This window comes from Eucyclogobius newberryi, unplaced genomic scaffold, assembly GCF_026437365.1.
Source record: "Eucyclogobius newberryi isolate DKJ021-1_F unplaced genomic scaffold, fEucNew1.0.hap1 SCAF_56, whole genome shotgun sequence".
Lineage (NCBI taxonomy): Eukaryota > Metazoa > Chordata > Actinopteri > Gobiiformes > Gobiidae > Eucyclogobius > Eucyclogobius newberryi.
The window spans coordinates 573,138-587,444 of record NW_027316234.1 but is presented as its reverse complement, the minus strand read 5'-3'; the positions used below and the strand labels follow the sequence as shown (position 1 = coordinate 587,444).

The 14,307-nt window shown below is 57.7% G+C and overlaps 2 non-coding genes and 1 pseudogene across 2 annotated transcripts; all 3 read right to left on the bottom strand.

Annotated features, from left to right (window-relative positions):
• Positions 1–2,546: 2,546 nt before the first annotated feature.
• On the bottom strand, positions 2,547–2,658 carry LOC140345610 (U2 spliceosomal RNA; annotated as a pseudogene).
• A 165-nt stretch (positions 2,659–2,823) lies between these two features.
• LOC140345608 (U1 spliceosomal RNA) lies at positions 2,824–2,986 on the bottom strand. Its single transcript, XR_011923897.1, has one exon. It is a non-coding gene; the product is annotated as a U1 spliceosomal RNA (small nuclear RNA).
• A 9,158-nt stretch (positions 2,987–12,144) lies between these two features.
• Positions 12,145–12,258, bottom strand: LOC140345613 (U5 spliceosomal RNA). The gene has a single exon (XR_011923899.1). It is a non-coding gene; the product is annotated as a U5 spliceosomal RNA (small nuclear RNA).
• Between the last annotated feature and the right edge of the window lie 2,049 nt (positions 12,259–14,307).

The window sequence follows — 14,307 nt, the reverse complement described above, 5'->3', positions numbered from 1 at the left end:
CATGCCCAGCCAGAGTGTCCCTTCCCCGGGCAGAGTCTGGAGGAGTGGGGGGTGGCTCTGGAGGTGCTCCGGGGGCTCCAGGGGGTGCTCGGCGGAGGCCATGCCCAGCCAGAGTGTCCCTTCCCCGGGCAGAGTCTGGAGGAGTGGGGGGTGGCTCTGGAGGTGCTCCGGGGGCTCCAGGGGGTGCTCGGCGGAGGCCATGCCCAGCCAGAGTGGCCCTTCCCCGGGCATAGTCTGGGGAGAGTGGGGGGTGGCTCTGGAGGTGCTCCGGGGGCTCCAGGGGGTGCTCAGTGGAGGCCATGCCCAGCCAGAGTGTCCCTTCCCCGGGCAGAGTCTGGAGGAGTGGGGGGTGGCTCTGGAGGTGCTCCGGGGGCTCCAGGGGGTGCTCGGCGGAGGCCATGCCCAGCCAGAGTGTCCCTTCCCCGGGCAGAGTCTGGAGGAGTGGGGGGTGGCTCTGGAGGTGCTCCGGGGGCTCCAGGGGGTGCTCGGCGGAGGCCATGCCCAGCCAGAGTGGCCCTTCCCCGGGTATAGTCTGGGGAGAGTGGGGGGTGGCTCTGGAGGTGCTCCGGGGGCTCCAGGGGGTGCTCAGTGGAGGCCATGCCCAGCCAGAGTGTCCCTTCCCCGGGCAGAGTCTGGAGGAGTGGGGGGTGGCTCTGGAGGTGCTCCGGGGGCTCCAGGGGTTCCAGGGGGTGCTCAGCGGAGGCCATGCCCAGCCAGAGTGGCCCTTCCCCGGGGTGAGTCTGGGGAGAGTGGGGGGTGGCTCTGGAGGTGCTCCGGGGGCTCCAGGGGGTGCTCAGCGGAGGCCATGCCCAGCCAGAGTGGCCCTTCCCCGGGCATAGTCTGGGGAGAGTGGGGGGTGGCTCTGGAGGTGCTCTGGGGGCTCCAGAGGGTGCTCAGTGGAGGCCATGCCCAGCCAGAGTGTCCCTTCCCCGGGCAGAGTCTGGAGGAGTGGGGGGTGGCTCTGGAGGTGCTCCGGGGGCTCCAGGGGTTCCAGGGGGTGCTCAGTGGGGGCCATGCCCAGCCAGAGTGGCCCTTCCCCGGGCAAAGTCTGGTCGTGTGCGGGGTGGATGATCCCTGCTCCGCCTCACGCGAGTTCGAGACCGGCTGGGTGCCCTTTTATCCATGAGGCACTGCACTGCCTCCGGCAGCCGAGTTCGGGGCCCGGTGAGGGCTCCAGGCTCCAGGGGCTCCGACCCGGAGCCTCCGACCCGCAGAAGGTGCTCCCTGGCCGGGCAAAGTCTGGCCGTGTGCGGGGTGGATGATCCCTGCTCCGCCTCACGCGAGTTCGAGACCGGCTGGGTGTCCTTTTATCCATGAGGCACTGCACTGCCTCCAGCAGCCGAGTTCGGGGCCCGGTGAGGGCTCCAGGCTCCAGGGGCTCCGACCCGGAGCCTCCGACCCGCAGAAGGTGCTCCCTGGCCGGGCAAAGTCTGGCCGTGTGCGGGTGGATGATCCCTGCTCCGCCTCACGCGAGTTCGAGACCGGCTGGGTGCCCTTTTATCCATGAGGCACTGCACTTCCTCCGGCAGCCGAGTTCGGGGCCCGGTGAGGGCTCCAGGCTCCAGGGTCTCCGACCCGGAGCCTCCGACCCGCAGAAGGTGCTCCCTGGCCGGGCAAAGTCTGGCCGTGTGCGGGGTGGATGATCCCTGCTCCGCCTCACGCGAGTTCGAGACCGGCTGGGTGCCCTTTTATCCATGAGGCACTGCACTGCCTCCGGCAGCCGAGTTCGGGGCCCGGTGAGGGCTCCAGGCTCCAGGGGCTCCGACCCGGAGCCTCCGACCCGCAGAAGGTGCTCCCTGGCCGGGCAAAGTCTGGCCGTGTGCGGGGTGGATGATCCCTGCTCCGCCTCACGCGAGTTCGAGACCGGCTGGGTGCCCTTTTATCCATGAGGCACTGCACTGCCTCCGGCAGCCGAGTTCGGGGCCCGGTGAGGGCTCCAGGCTCCAGGGGCTCCGACCCGGAGCCTCCGACCCGCAGAAGGTGCTCCCTGGCCGGGCAAAGTCTGGCCGTGTGCGGGGTGGATGATCCCTGCTCCGCCTCACGCGAGTTCGAGACCGGCTGGGTGCCCTTTTATCCATGAGGCACTGCACTGCCTCCGGCAGCCGAGTTCGGGGCCCGGTGAGGGCTCCAGGCTCCAGGGGCTCCGACCCGGAGCCTCCGACCCGCAGAAGGTGCTCCCTGGCCGGGCAAAGTCTGGCCGTGTGCGGGGTGGATGATCCCTGCTCCGCCTCACGCGAGTTCGAGACCGGCTGGGTGCCCTTTTATCCATGAGGCACTGCACTTCCTCCGGCAGCCGAGTTCGGGGCCCGGTGAGGGCTCCAGGCTCCAGGGGCTCCGACCCGGAGCCTCCGACCCGCAGAAGGTGCTCCCTGGCCGGGCAAAGTCTGGCCGTGTGCGGGGTGGATGATCCCTGCTCCGCCTCACGCGAGTTCGAGACCGGCTGGGTGCCCTTTTATCCAAGAATCAACTGGAGTGTGGAGCTTCTACGGGCCTCCAGGGGCACTGCCGACCCAGAGCTGTGCCCCGGCTTCAGTTCTCTGTATCTCAGGAAGTTTTTTATTTATACATTTATTTCATCCATAATCTCTGGCGCCTAAAGGGTTAAACTGATAAGAACAGATACTACACTTGATCTTAGCCAAAAGGCCGAGAAGCGATGCCCACAATGGGTTCGGGGAGCAGTGAGCTCTCCCCACGCTGACCCTCCCGTCAACGGTCCAAAGCGGCGCCCGCGCAAAGCGCCCGGCGGAGGGGCCGGAGCGCGAGCGGCGTACATGGAAACGACCCTTTGGGTTTTTTTTTTTTTCCTCTGACAAAAAACAAGAGGGGAGAGCGCGAACGCAGTCCCCCACTACCAGAAATTATGCAGTTGAGATTCCCACATTTGGGGAATTCACAGGGGTCAGCACATCCTGTTTGTGCAATGGACGAGCCTCGCCCTGGGTGAACCACCTTCCTGATCATGGTGTCGCCCCTGGACCAGCTTCCACCCGACGATTGAGCCCCAGGTTAAACGGCAGCGATACACACGCAAGTCTGTGCGTTCTAAGCACTCTTTTTTACTTTTAACCCTTTAGGCGCCAGAGATTATGGATGAAATAAATGTATAAATAAAAAACTTCCTGAGATACAGAGAACTGAAGCCGGGGCACAGCTCTGGGTCGGCAGTGCCCCTGGAGGCCCGTAGAAGCTCCACACTCCAGTTGATTCTTGGATAAAAGGGCACCCAGCCGGTCTCGAACTCGCGTGAGGCGGAGCAGGGATCATCCACCCCGCACACGGCCAGACTTTGCCCGGCCAGGGAGCACCTTCTGCGGGTCGGAGGCTCCGGGTCGGAGCCCCTGGAGCCTGGAGCCCTCACCGGGCCCCGAACTCGGCTGCCGGAGGAAGTGCAGTGCCTCATGGATAAAAGGGCACCCAGCCGGTCTCGAACTCGCGTGAGGCGGAGCAGGGATCATCCACCCCGCACACGGCCAGACTTTGCCCGGCCAGGGAGCACCTTCTGCGGGTCGGAGGCTCCGGGTCGGAGCCCCTGGAGCCTGGAGCCCTCACCGGGCCCCGAACTCGGCTGCCGGAGGCAGTGCAGTGCCTCATGGATAAAAGGGCACCCAGCCGGTCTCGAACTCGCGTGAGGCGGAGCAGGGATCATCCACCCCGCACACGGCCAGACTTTGCCCGGCCAGGGAGCACCTTCTGCGGGTCGGAGGCTCCGGGTCGGAGCCCCTGGAGCCTGGAGCCCTCACCGGGCCCCGAACTCGGCTGCTGGAGGCAGTGCAGTGCCTCATGGATAAAAGGGCACCCAGCCGGCCTCGAACTCGCGTGAGGCGGAGCAGGGATCATCCACCCCGCACACGGCCAGACTTTGCCCGGCCAGGGAGCACCTTCTGCGGGTCGGAGGCTCCGGGTCGGAGCCCCTGGAGCCTGGAGCCCTCACCGGGCCCCGAACTCGGCTGCCGGAGGCAGTGCAGTGCCTCATGGATAAAAGGGCACCCAGCCGGTCTCGAACTCGCGTGAGGCGGAGCAGGGATCATCCACCCCGCACACGACCAGACTTTGCCCGGGGAAGGGCCACTCTGGCTGGGCATGGCCCCCACTGAGCACCCCCTGGAACCCCTGGAGCCCCCGGAGCACCTCCAGAGCCACCCCCCACTCCTCCAGACTCTGCCCGGGGAAGGGACACTCTGGCTGGGCATGGCCTCCACTGAGCACCCCCTGGAGCCCCCGGAGCACCTCCAGAGCCACCCCCCACTCTCCCCAGACTATGCCCGGGGAAGGGCCACTCTGGCTGGGCATGGCCTCCGCCGAGCACCCCCTGGAGCCCCCGGAGCACCTCCAGAGCCACCCCCCACTCCTCCAGACTCTGCCCGGGGAAGGGACACTCTGGCTGGGCATGGCCTCCACTGAGCACCCTCTGGAGCCCCCAGAGCACCTCCAGAGCCACCCCCCACTCTCCCCAGACTATGCCCGGGGAAGGGCCACTCTGGCTGGGCATGGCCTCCGCTGAGCACCCCCTGGAGCCCCCGGAGCACCTCCAGAGCCACCCCCCACTCTCCCCAGACTCACCCCGGGGAAGGGCCACTCTGGCTGGGCATGGCCTCCGCTGAGCACCCCCTGGAACCCCTGGAGCCCCCGGAGCACCTCCAGAGCCACCCCCCACTCCTCCAGACTCTGCCCGGGGAAGGGACACTCTGGCTGGGCATGGCCTCCACTGAGCACCCCCTGGAGCCCCCGGAGCACCTCCAGAGCCACCCCCCACTCTCCCCAGACTTTGCCCGGGGAAGGGCCACTCTGGCTGGGCATGGCCTCCGCCGAGCACCCCCTGGAGCCCCCGGAGCACCTCCAGAGCCACCCCCCACTCCTCCAGACTCTGCCCGGGGAAGGGACACTCTGGCTGGGCATGGCCTCCACTGAGCACCCTCTGGAGCCCCCAGAGCACCTCCAGAGCCACCCCCCACTCTCCCCAGACTATGCCCGGGGAAGGGCCACTCTGGCTGGGCATGGCCTCCGCTGAGCACCCCCTGGAGCCCCCGGAGCACCTCCAGAGCCACCCCCCACTCTCCCCAGACTCACCCCGGGGAAGGGCCACTCTGGCTGAGCATGGCCTCCGCTGAGCACCCCCTGGAACCCCTGGAGCCCCCGGAGCACCTCCAGAGCCACCCCCCACTCCTCCAGACTCTGCCCGGGGAAGGGACACTCTGGCTGGGCATGGCCTCCACTGAGCACCCCCTGGAGCCCCCGGAGCACCTCCAGAGCCACCCCCCACTCTCCCCAGACTATGCCCGGGGAAGGGCCACTCTGGCTGGGCATGGCCTCCGCCGAGCACCCCCTGGAGCCCCCGGAGCACCTCCAGAGCCACCCCCCACTCCTCCAGACTCTGCCCGGGGAAGGGACACTCTGGCTGGGCATGGCCTCCACTGAGCACCCTCTGGAGCCCCCAGAGCACCTCCAGAGCCACCCCCCACTCTCCCCAGACTATGCCCGGGGAAGGGCCACTCTGGCTGGGCATGGCCTCCGCTGAGCACCCCCTGGAGCCCCCGGAGCACCTCCAGAGCCACCCCCCACTCTCCCCAGACTCACCCCGGGGAAGGGCCACTCTGGCTGGGCATGGCCTCCGCTGAGCACCCCCTGGAACCCCTGGAGCCCCCGGAGCACCTCCAGAGCCACCCCCCACTCCTCCAGACTCTGCCCGGGGAAGGGACACTCTGGCTGGGCATGGCCTCCACTGAGCACCCCCTGGAGCCCCCGGAGCACCTCCAGAGCCACCCCCCACTCTCCCCAGACTATGCCCGGGGAAGGGCCACTCTGGCTGGGCATGGCCTCCGCCGAGCACCCCCTGGAGCCCCCGGAGCACCTCCAGAGCCACCCCCCACTCCTCCAGACTCTGCCCGGGGAAGGGACACTCTGGCTGGGCATGGCCTCCACTGAGCACCCCCTGGAGCCCCCGGAGCACCTCCAGAGCCACCCCCCACTCCTCCAGACTCACCCCGGGGAAGGGCAACTCTGGCTGGGCATGGCCCCCACTGAGCACCCCCTGGAACCCCTGGAGCCCCCGGAGCACCTCCAGAGCCACTCCCCACTCTCCCCAGATTCTGCCCGGGGAAGGGCCACTCTGGCTGGGCATGGCCTCCGCCGAGCACCCCCTGGAACCCCTGGAGCCCCTCCAGAGCCACCCCGCATTCCCCCAAACTCAGACTGGGGACGGGCCACTCTTCCCCGGGTTGCAGGCTCTGGGACTCCGGGGATGACCACCGGGGACCAGGCCCTCCCTTCGAACCCGGGGACCCACACTTAAGCACCCCCACACGGGCTACACACCCTTGTTTCAGCCCCCTGGAGGTCCGTGCCCTTGGTACTATACCATGGAAGTCCGTGCCCTTGGTACTCCGACTGGAGTACCAAGGGAACGGCCCAGCACTCACCACAGAGGCTCGCGCCGGCCCCGGCCCACCTTTCGTCCCTGGGTACCCACACTTAAGCACCCCAACACGAGCTACACACCCTTGGTGCAGCCCCCTGGAAGTCCGTGCCCTTGGTACTCTGAGCCACTTTAAAAGATAAAAAGCACCAGGACCCCAAGGCCCTGGCTCCCCTGTCCCCTACACCACACTTGGAGGCAGGGCCCTTGCCCTCCACTGGCTGCCCCCGCGCCCAATGTACTCCATAACCGAAGAAGAGAGGGGGACCCGGAGGCCGGCCTACTAGGGTAACAGGTTTAATTTAGAGCCGGGGCTCTGGACCACAAATGCCAACAACCCCGCAGTGCGCAGGAGCCTTCGAAGCTGGATGAAACCAGAACGGGGCCCTACGATGGCGGTGACCAGCCAGTTGATAGCAAAGTGAGCCCTGGACAGGAGCTGCATTTGACAAACTCAGAGACGAGGAAGGGACCGGAGTCGGACCAAATGTATCATCTGGCGCTGTGTCCAGCGTAAGGGTGAGCCAGCGCAAATCAGGACCACAAATGCCAACAACCCCGCAGTGCGCAGGAGCCTTCGAAGCTGGATGAAACCAGAACGGGGCCCTACGATGGCGGTGACCAGCCAGTTGATAGCAAAGTGAGCCCTGGACAGGAGCTGCATTTGACAAACTCAGAGACGAGGAAGGGACCGGAGTCGGACCAAATATATCATCTGGCGCTGTGTCCAGCGTAAGGGTGAGCCAGCGCAAATCAGGACCACAAATGCCAACAACCCCGCAGTGCGCAGGAGCCTTCGAAGCTGGATGAAACCAGAACGGGGCCCTACGATGGCGGTGACCAGCCAGTTGATAGCAAAGTGAGCCCTGGACAGGCGCTGCATTTGACAAACTCAGAGACGAGGAAGGGACCGGAGTCGGACCAAATATATCATCTGGCGCTGTGTCCAGCGTAAGGGTGAGCCAGCGCAAATCAGGACCACAAATGCCAACAACCCCGCAGTGCGCAGGAGCCTTCGAAGCTGGATGAAACCAGAACGGGGCCCTACGATGGCGGTGACCAGCCAGTTGATAGCAAAGTGAGCCCTGGACAGGAGCTGCATTTGACAAACTCAGAGACGAGGAAGGGACCGGAGTCGGACCAAAAATATGCGCCGGCCCTGCCCCCCGCCCCGCGCAGAGCCATCGGACACGTTGAGGCTGAAGGGGACTGGCGCAGAGCCCTTGGGCCCAGGGGCTAAGCGCAGCCATCATCCTTCAAGCCGCGCCTCCTGCTGCGCGGGGGTGAGTGACAATGGGCTCGGACTGTGGTTCCGTCGGACGCGTTGAGGCTGAAGGAGACTGGCGCAGAGCCCCTGTAACAGGGGCTAAGCGCAGCCATCATCCTCCAAGCCGCGCGTCCTTCAGTGCGGGGGTGAGTGACAGTGGGCCTGGACTGTTGTTCCACCGGACGCGTTGAGGCTGAAGGGGACTGGTGCAGAGCCCCTGTGCCAGGGGCTAAGCGCAGCCATCATCCTTCAAGCCGCGCGTCCTTCAGTGCGGGGGTGAGTGACGGTCCCATCTCCGGAGACAAGGGGCCAGGCGCGGGGGAAGCCAGTCAGACTGAAGCCCCGCGCCTGGTGGGACCTCTGTCTCGGCCTCGCTTCCAACGTGTCCGGCGTGAGGTTAGCCGGAGCAAACCACAGCCGCAAAATGTAAACAAACCCGCAGTGCGCAGGAGCCTTCGAAGCTGGATAAAACCAGAACGGGGCCCTACGATGGCGGGTCTTGAGTGCCAATAGACCAAGCTCCTTGTCTGGTATACATAGAACCATGATTTGTACCATTTTCATGGTTGATTCACGGATGATCCCTGCTCCGCCTCACGCGAGTTGGACGGCTGGGTGCCTTTTATCCATGAGGCACTGCACTGCCTCCGGCAGCCGAGTTCGGGGCCCGGTGAGGGCTCCAGGCTCCAGGGGCTCCGACCCGGAGCCTCCGACCCGCAGAAGGTGCTCCCTGGCCGGGCAAAGTCTGGCCGTATGCGGGGTGGATGGCCCTGGGTCTGGGCGGCGCTAAGATCACGGAGCGGGTCACCTCCGCGTACAGCCCGTGGTCAGCGTGACACCGTGCTCTGCCCCGAGCAATCAGAGCAAACAGGAAGCTTCTGGAAGTGCCCGGGAGTCTGGTAAAATCAAGCCGAAAATAGACCCTCTCATGCCGGGTCTGAGCGGCGCTTAGAGCCCGGAGGAGCGCGGAGCGCGGGGCTCCATTCAGAGGCTCCGTGATCCGCCTTACAACCAGCTCTCACCTCCGCGTACAGCCCGTGGTCAGCGTGACACCGTGCTCTGCCCCGAGCAATCAGAGCAAACTGGAAGCTTCTGGAAGTGCCCGGGAGTCTGGTAAAATCAAGCCGAAAATAGACCCTCTCATGCCGGGTCTGAGCGGCGCTTAGAGCCCGGTGGAGCGCGGAGCGCGGGGCTCCATTCAGAGGCTCCGTGATCCGACGCTCACCTCCGCACCTCCGAACCATGACTTGACATTACGGCTGTGAAGGAGCCTTGGAAGCTGGATAAAACCAGAACGGGGCCCATCGATCGCGGTTCTCGTGTGCCCGTCAAACGAGCTCCTTGCCCGGTATCCGCACAACCAGGAAATGTACCTGTTTCGATTGCGAAAAACGTCATTCTCAAAAACCGCCCGCCCCTCCCTCCCAGCATTACCATTTTGCACATTCCGCGTGAGAGCAGCGTAAGAATTTCTCGGGAGCAGCGTGATTTAGCCCGGGAATTTTGAGCTGAACGCTTATTCCCACGAGCCCAAAAAACGACTAAGTCCAACGGTATATAGTGTACTATTGCCGAAAAATGACAGAGTCTTTTCAGGTATAGTGTACTATTTCGGTTTTTACTCTAAGTCCCTCAGGGGCATATGGTGCTATACTCTGATGGTCAGATCACCTCCAGGCCCCAGGGGAGTGCTTTTCTGGGGGCAAACAGTGCACTGATGATGGGGGATTATTTAATTTTGCTCATTTTGGTGTTTTTTCACATTTTAACCCATTTTCACCCCTTTTGCTCACAACTTCATACTACGGCCCGGAAAAACGACAGAGTCCCTCGGGTATAGTGTACTATTGCCGAAAAACGACAGAGTCCCTCGGGTATAGTGTACTATTGCCGAAAAACGACAGAGTCCCTCGGGTATAGTGTACTATTGCCGAAAAACGACAGAGTCCCTCGGGTATAGTGTACTATTGCCGAAAAACGACAGAGTCCCTCGGGTATAGTGTACTATTGCCGAAAAACGACAGAGTCCCTCGGGTATAGTGTACTATTGGCTGGAAGCTCGGTTTTTTTTCTAAGACCAGCAGGGGTATATGGTACTATATTCTGGTGGTCAGATCACCTCCAGGCACCAGGGGAGTGCTTTTCTGGGGGCAAACTGTGCACTGATGATGGGGGATTATTTCATTTTGCTCATTTTGGTGTTTTTTCACATTTTAACCCATTTTCACCCCTTTTGCTCACATCTTCAAACTCGGGCCCTGATTACAAGTTCTGACCAAATGATGACAAACACGGTATTTATTATGTATTTTTTTCATTTTTTTTATTTTTCCAACTTATACATCCATCATTGGTGCCAGGCAGGTTGTGGAGAAAGCAGTGAAGAAAGGAGAGAGCCATCACAGAAAAGATGTCCATCCAGGGTCAAGGTACCCTGCACTTTTACATATCCAAATGACAGCATTTAAAGTTTTTTAGCATATGGTATCTCTCGTTGCATGGAACCGCACAGAGGCCAACGCCACACTGACGGCACCTGTACTTTGTTTGCCGCCTGCCTTTGGTACGAGAGCGGTCAGAGCACACGGCGCAGTCTGGACGTCCCTCTGCTTGACAAAGCCAATGACGCTCTGTGAGTCTCTGTGGCATTTCACCCTCCGGTCTTGAGCGCCTTTCTTGTTTTTTGGAGTGATCAGCCAGTAATGCATCAATAATGTTCTGAATGTAAACCTTTAAAGGTTTGTGTGGGCCTGGAGTGGATTTGGTGTATATGATGTGTGAGTTGACAATACTTATGCTTATAATGGCATTGAATATGCGATGATACCATTTCCGGGACCTGTGTGGAAAGAGGTATGTCTTCATCCTCTGGTCAGCAGTGTCCACTCCACCCATGTAGGCGTTGTACTGGTCGACACATACAGGTCTTTTGATGTCACGGAAGCCAGTGTCATCTGTCTTGGATCGGATCCTCCTCTGAACACAATCATTTCCATGGACTGTGGACAACATGGTGAGACGTTTAGTATCGTGCCAAGCACAAGCCAGGAGTTTTCCCTTTCTGCAAAAAACTGGGTCATCTCCTTTTTTCAGCTGTAAGACACTTTTACCAAGGCATTTTGGCATCCCCAACCTGGTAATCCTTACCGTCCCACACAGTCCAGTTTCCAAATCTGCTAATTCATTTGCAATTACAGGCGAGGTATAGTAACTGTCCATGTAAATCTCGTGTCCTTTGCCCGTAAAGGGAGAAACCAACTCACGGACAACTGCGTGTGTTGCACTGATGTTGCTTGCATTATTTTTGTACTGTCCAGTGTGCATTGACCAGCGCAAAACATACCCTGAACAGCTTTCACTCAGGGCATACACTCTATAGCCATATTTGTCAGGTTTATTCGGAGAGTAACATTTTAGTGAAGATCTCCCCTTGAAAGCTATTGTCATTTCATCTAAAGAAAGCTCCTTGATTGGACTGTAAACTGCTGCAAATTTGGGAATAATCAAATCTATTATTGGGCGGACTTTGAACAGTTTATCGTGCCCGGGCTCGCCTGTTCTCACATAATCATTATTGTTGACAAAATGAAAGAACGAAAGAATGATTTCAAATCTGTTTCTTGACATTACATTTCCAAATCCAGGCGTTTGTGTAAGCCAAAATGTTCCCCAGTAATCCTCGATTTCAGGTTTCTCAACAAGGCCCATGGAGAGATGCAAAGCGAAGAAAGCTTTCATTTCGGTGACTGATACATCATACCACTCAAGAAATCTTGAATGTGGCTTCAGAATCATAGGTGCCATACACTGATGTGCATATCTATTTGTCTCATCAGTAATGAAAGTCCAAAACTGATCGGTCAGAAAGAGTGACAGAATATCAAATGGATTAGCATCCGTCAGATCCATCTCTCCTGTGTAGCCAACTGGGTCTTCAAAAGGTTTGATCCATGCCTCAAATACCTCGACCTCTCTCAGCATGTCCCAGCTCTCATCCACCGGGCAAGTTTTACTGCAGCCACTGGTTCCACTGGTTCCTCGCCTCCGTCTGTCCTTTGCACCTGTCCGTTGTTTCGAAGTCCCTTCATCTCCACTTGGAAATCCATCGTCACTCTCGGGGAGATAATACCCTTCAGAGTCAGAATCTGCTGTAAATTGCATGCCACGTGTACTTCCTCCAGCCATTTTTTTCCTTACCGGATCTGCCCTGGATCATACCTGGCTAATAAAGGGAAGTTGCACCGAACCGACCAATGACTGAAGTGATTCATTTTCTACTATTATTTCATTAATTTCCTTGTACGGTAAAGTTGCATTTCTGCGACTTTGGCGCTTAAAGGGTTAAAGTTCTTGAACACGGGATGCCAAACGGAGGGTACGCAAGGGCATGTTTAAAGGCTGACAAGACACAACCTTTGCTCTTGGAGGATGACCGCTTGCTTGCTTTAGACATAGGTAGAAAAGCCCCGCATTGAAGCAGGGCATCAAAAAATTGGAAAGATCTCTTGTTGTCCCTCTCCACGGAAATCTTTAGTAAAAGGCGAAAGATTTATACGCTCTGAAGAGAAACAAGAGTGCCACGTTGCAGCGCCACACGGCGTCCAGTACTTGAGGGCACACGGGGCTTCATCACGGGCAGTGTACTTCTGTTCACGCGCTCATTTGCATCGGCGGTCGCGCGGCAAAAGGGACACGACAGGCTCGCACGTCGTTTCTGTAGTGTAGCGGTTATCACGTTCGCCTAACGCGCGAAAGGTCCTCGGCTCGAAACCGGGCAGAAACAAAGCCTCCTTTTATGTTTGCTTCAATCTTTAACACGGTTCATTCCAAACTCGATGGTTTATTCCTAGAAAAGAGGGAGGAGCGGAGGAATTGTCGGCGTAGTCCTTCAAACTTTTCATCACAGAGATCGGGGGAAAAAGACACCGACACACACGCCCCAAAAAAAAAAAAAAAAAAAAAGGGGCCCCCCTGCAGCCCCATATGTCCTCGTTAGTATAGTGGACAGTATCTCCGCTTGTCACGCGCTGGCCAGCCGTGGATAGTGGGCATAGAGCGCCAGCCAATCAGAATGAGCCTGTGTGCCATGTGCCACTGTGATGAAGGCCAACCAATCAGAATGCAGAGATTCGTGTTGTTCACAAATTCATCTCAAGAGACCAGAGTTCAAATCCTGCTGTGCCCAGAAGAAGAGGAACGTTTCAAAGGATCAAAACTTTAAATGTATTAAGTTTATGAGTTCAAACATTAAATGCAGGGTTCAGAATAAGCGATGTCGCAAAATGCGACGCAATTTCTCTCAAATGCGATGCGTTCGTCAGAAAAAAGGGCTAAAAGTACTGATCACTCGTCAATCGAGCGTCAATAACGTCATGACACATGTAGGATGTGTGGACATGACGAGTCCCGCTGCTGTCTCAGACCACGAGTCTGAAAGTGGGAGGAGCCACGTGCGGTGAAGTTAGCGTCACAGATTCAGACTTCCGAGGTCAACAGCTCCTTAACGCAACAGTCTTTGCAGATCATTCACATCCAAAATATTCATATTTACACTGCAGTGACACAACCTCGTTTTTAACAATCAGATGCGTATTTTGGGCGCAACGAATTACACTGATCCGAATGTGCAGAGCCGAGACGAGTGCTTAGGGACCGTCATCAAACGTTCAGCCGGAGCTGAGGCGAGTGCTTAGGGACCGTCATCAAACGTTCAGCCGGAGCTGAGGCGAGTGCTTAGGGACCGTCATCAAATAGCAAAACGAAAAATTGAAATGTTTTATAGCTGGAATGGAACGTCAAATAGAGCGGTACAATTTGAATAACACAATAAATACACCATGATGGTCGCCACAGCAACCTTTATTTTACCATCAGAAGCTTAACACACATTTTTTGTGAGTGTAAAGACAATTAATATGTAAATGAGACTCCTGCAAATAGTCATCTGATGATGATGATGATGATGATGTGGAAGAAAGTTGTAAATAAGTTAATCTAACTTGGTGTTAATTAATTTGTTCAACAACTAATTTTATTTGCAAGTTTTCTGGGTTTAAAAAAAATGTTTAAAGTGTTTAAAAGTTCATTTTTTAGGAGTTTTTTTTTGTTAAATAGAATGTTTACAAATAGATTTGAAATAAATAATCTTGTTACATCAATGGAAAATATTGATTGTTTAACAAATAGTGATTTCTGCTTCACCTTAAGAGATTTACCCACGTCACATCTTCTGCATAAATAAACTTGGAGTGGGTCAGAAAACTCTGGTGTTTAGTCTGCAGGGGTCAGAGGTCACACTATCACATCTCTAACGCTGCAGCACTGAACTGTACCACTGTGTTCAGTTTATGTTCTGCAGAGAAATAAAACATTTACTCATATTATTAATTATATGATATCTCAATCATGTATGGAATATTATTGTATTATTATATAAGAAAACACAATAACATATACTTTTAAGAATATTTATTGACAGGGAAAATGCCAGAAATATTAAGTTTCATTTATTTACAATTCAGACAGCATTCATTACTTGACAGTAGTATTTACATTAAATATACAGATATATACAGTCCAGGGAAGTATGTGTGGATGTGAGGACTGTGAGGGCCTGCTTCAGCTC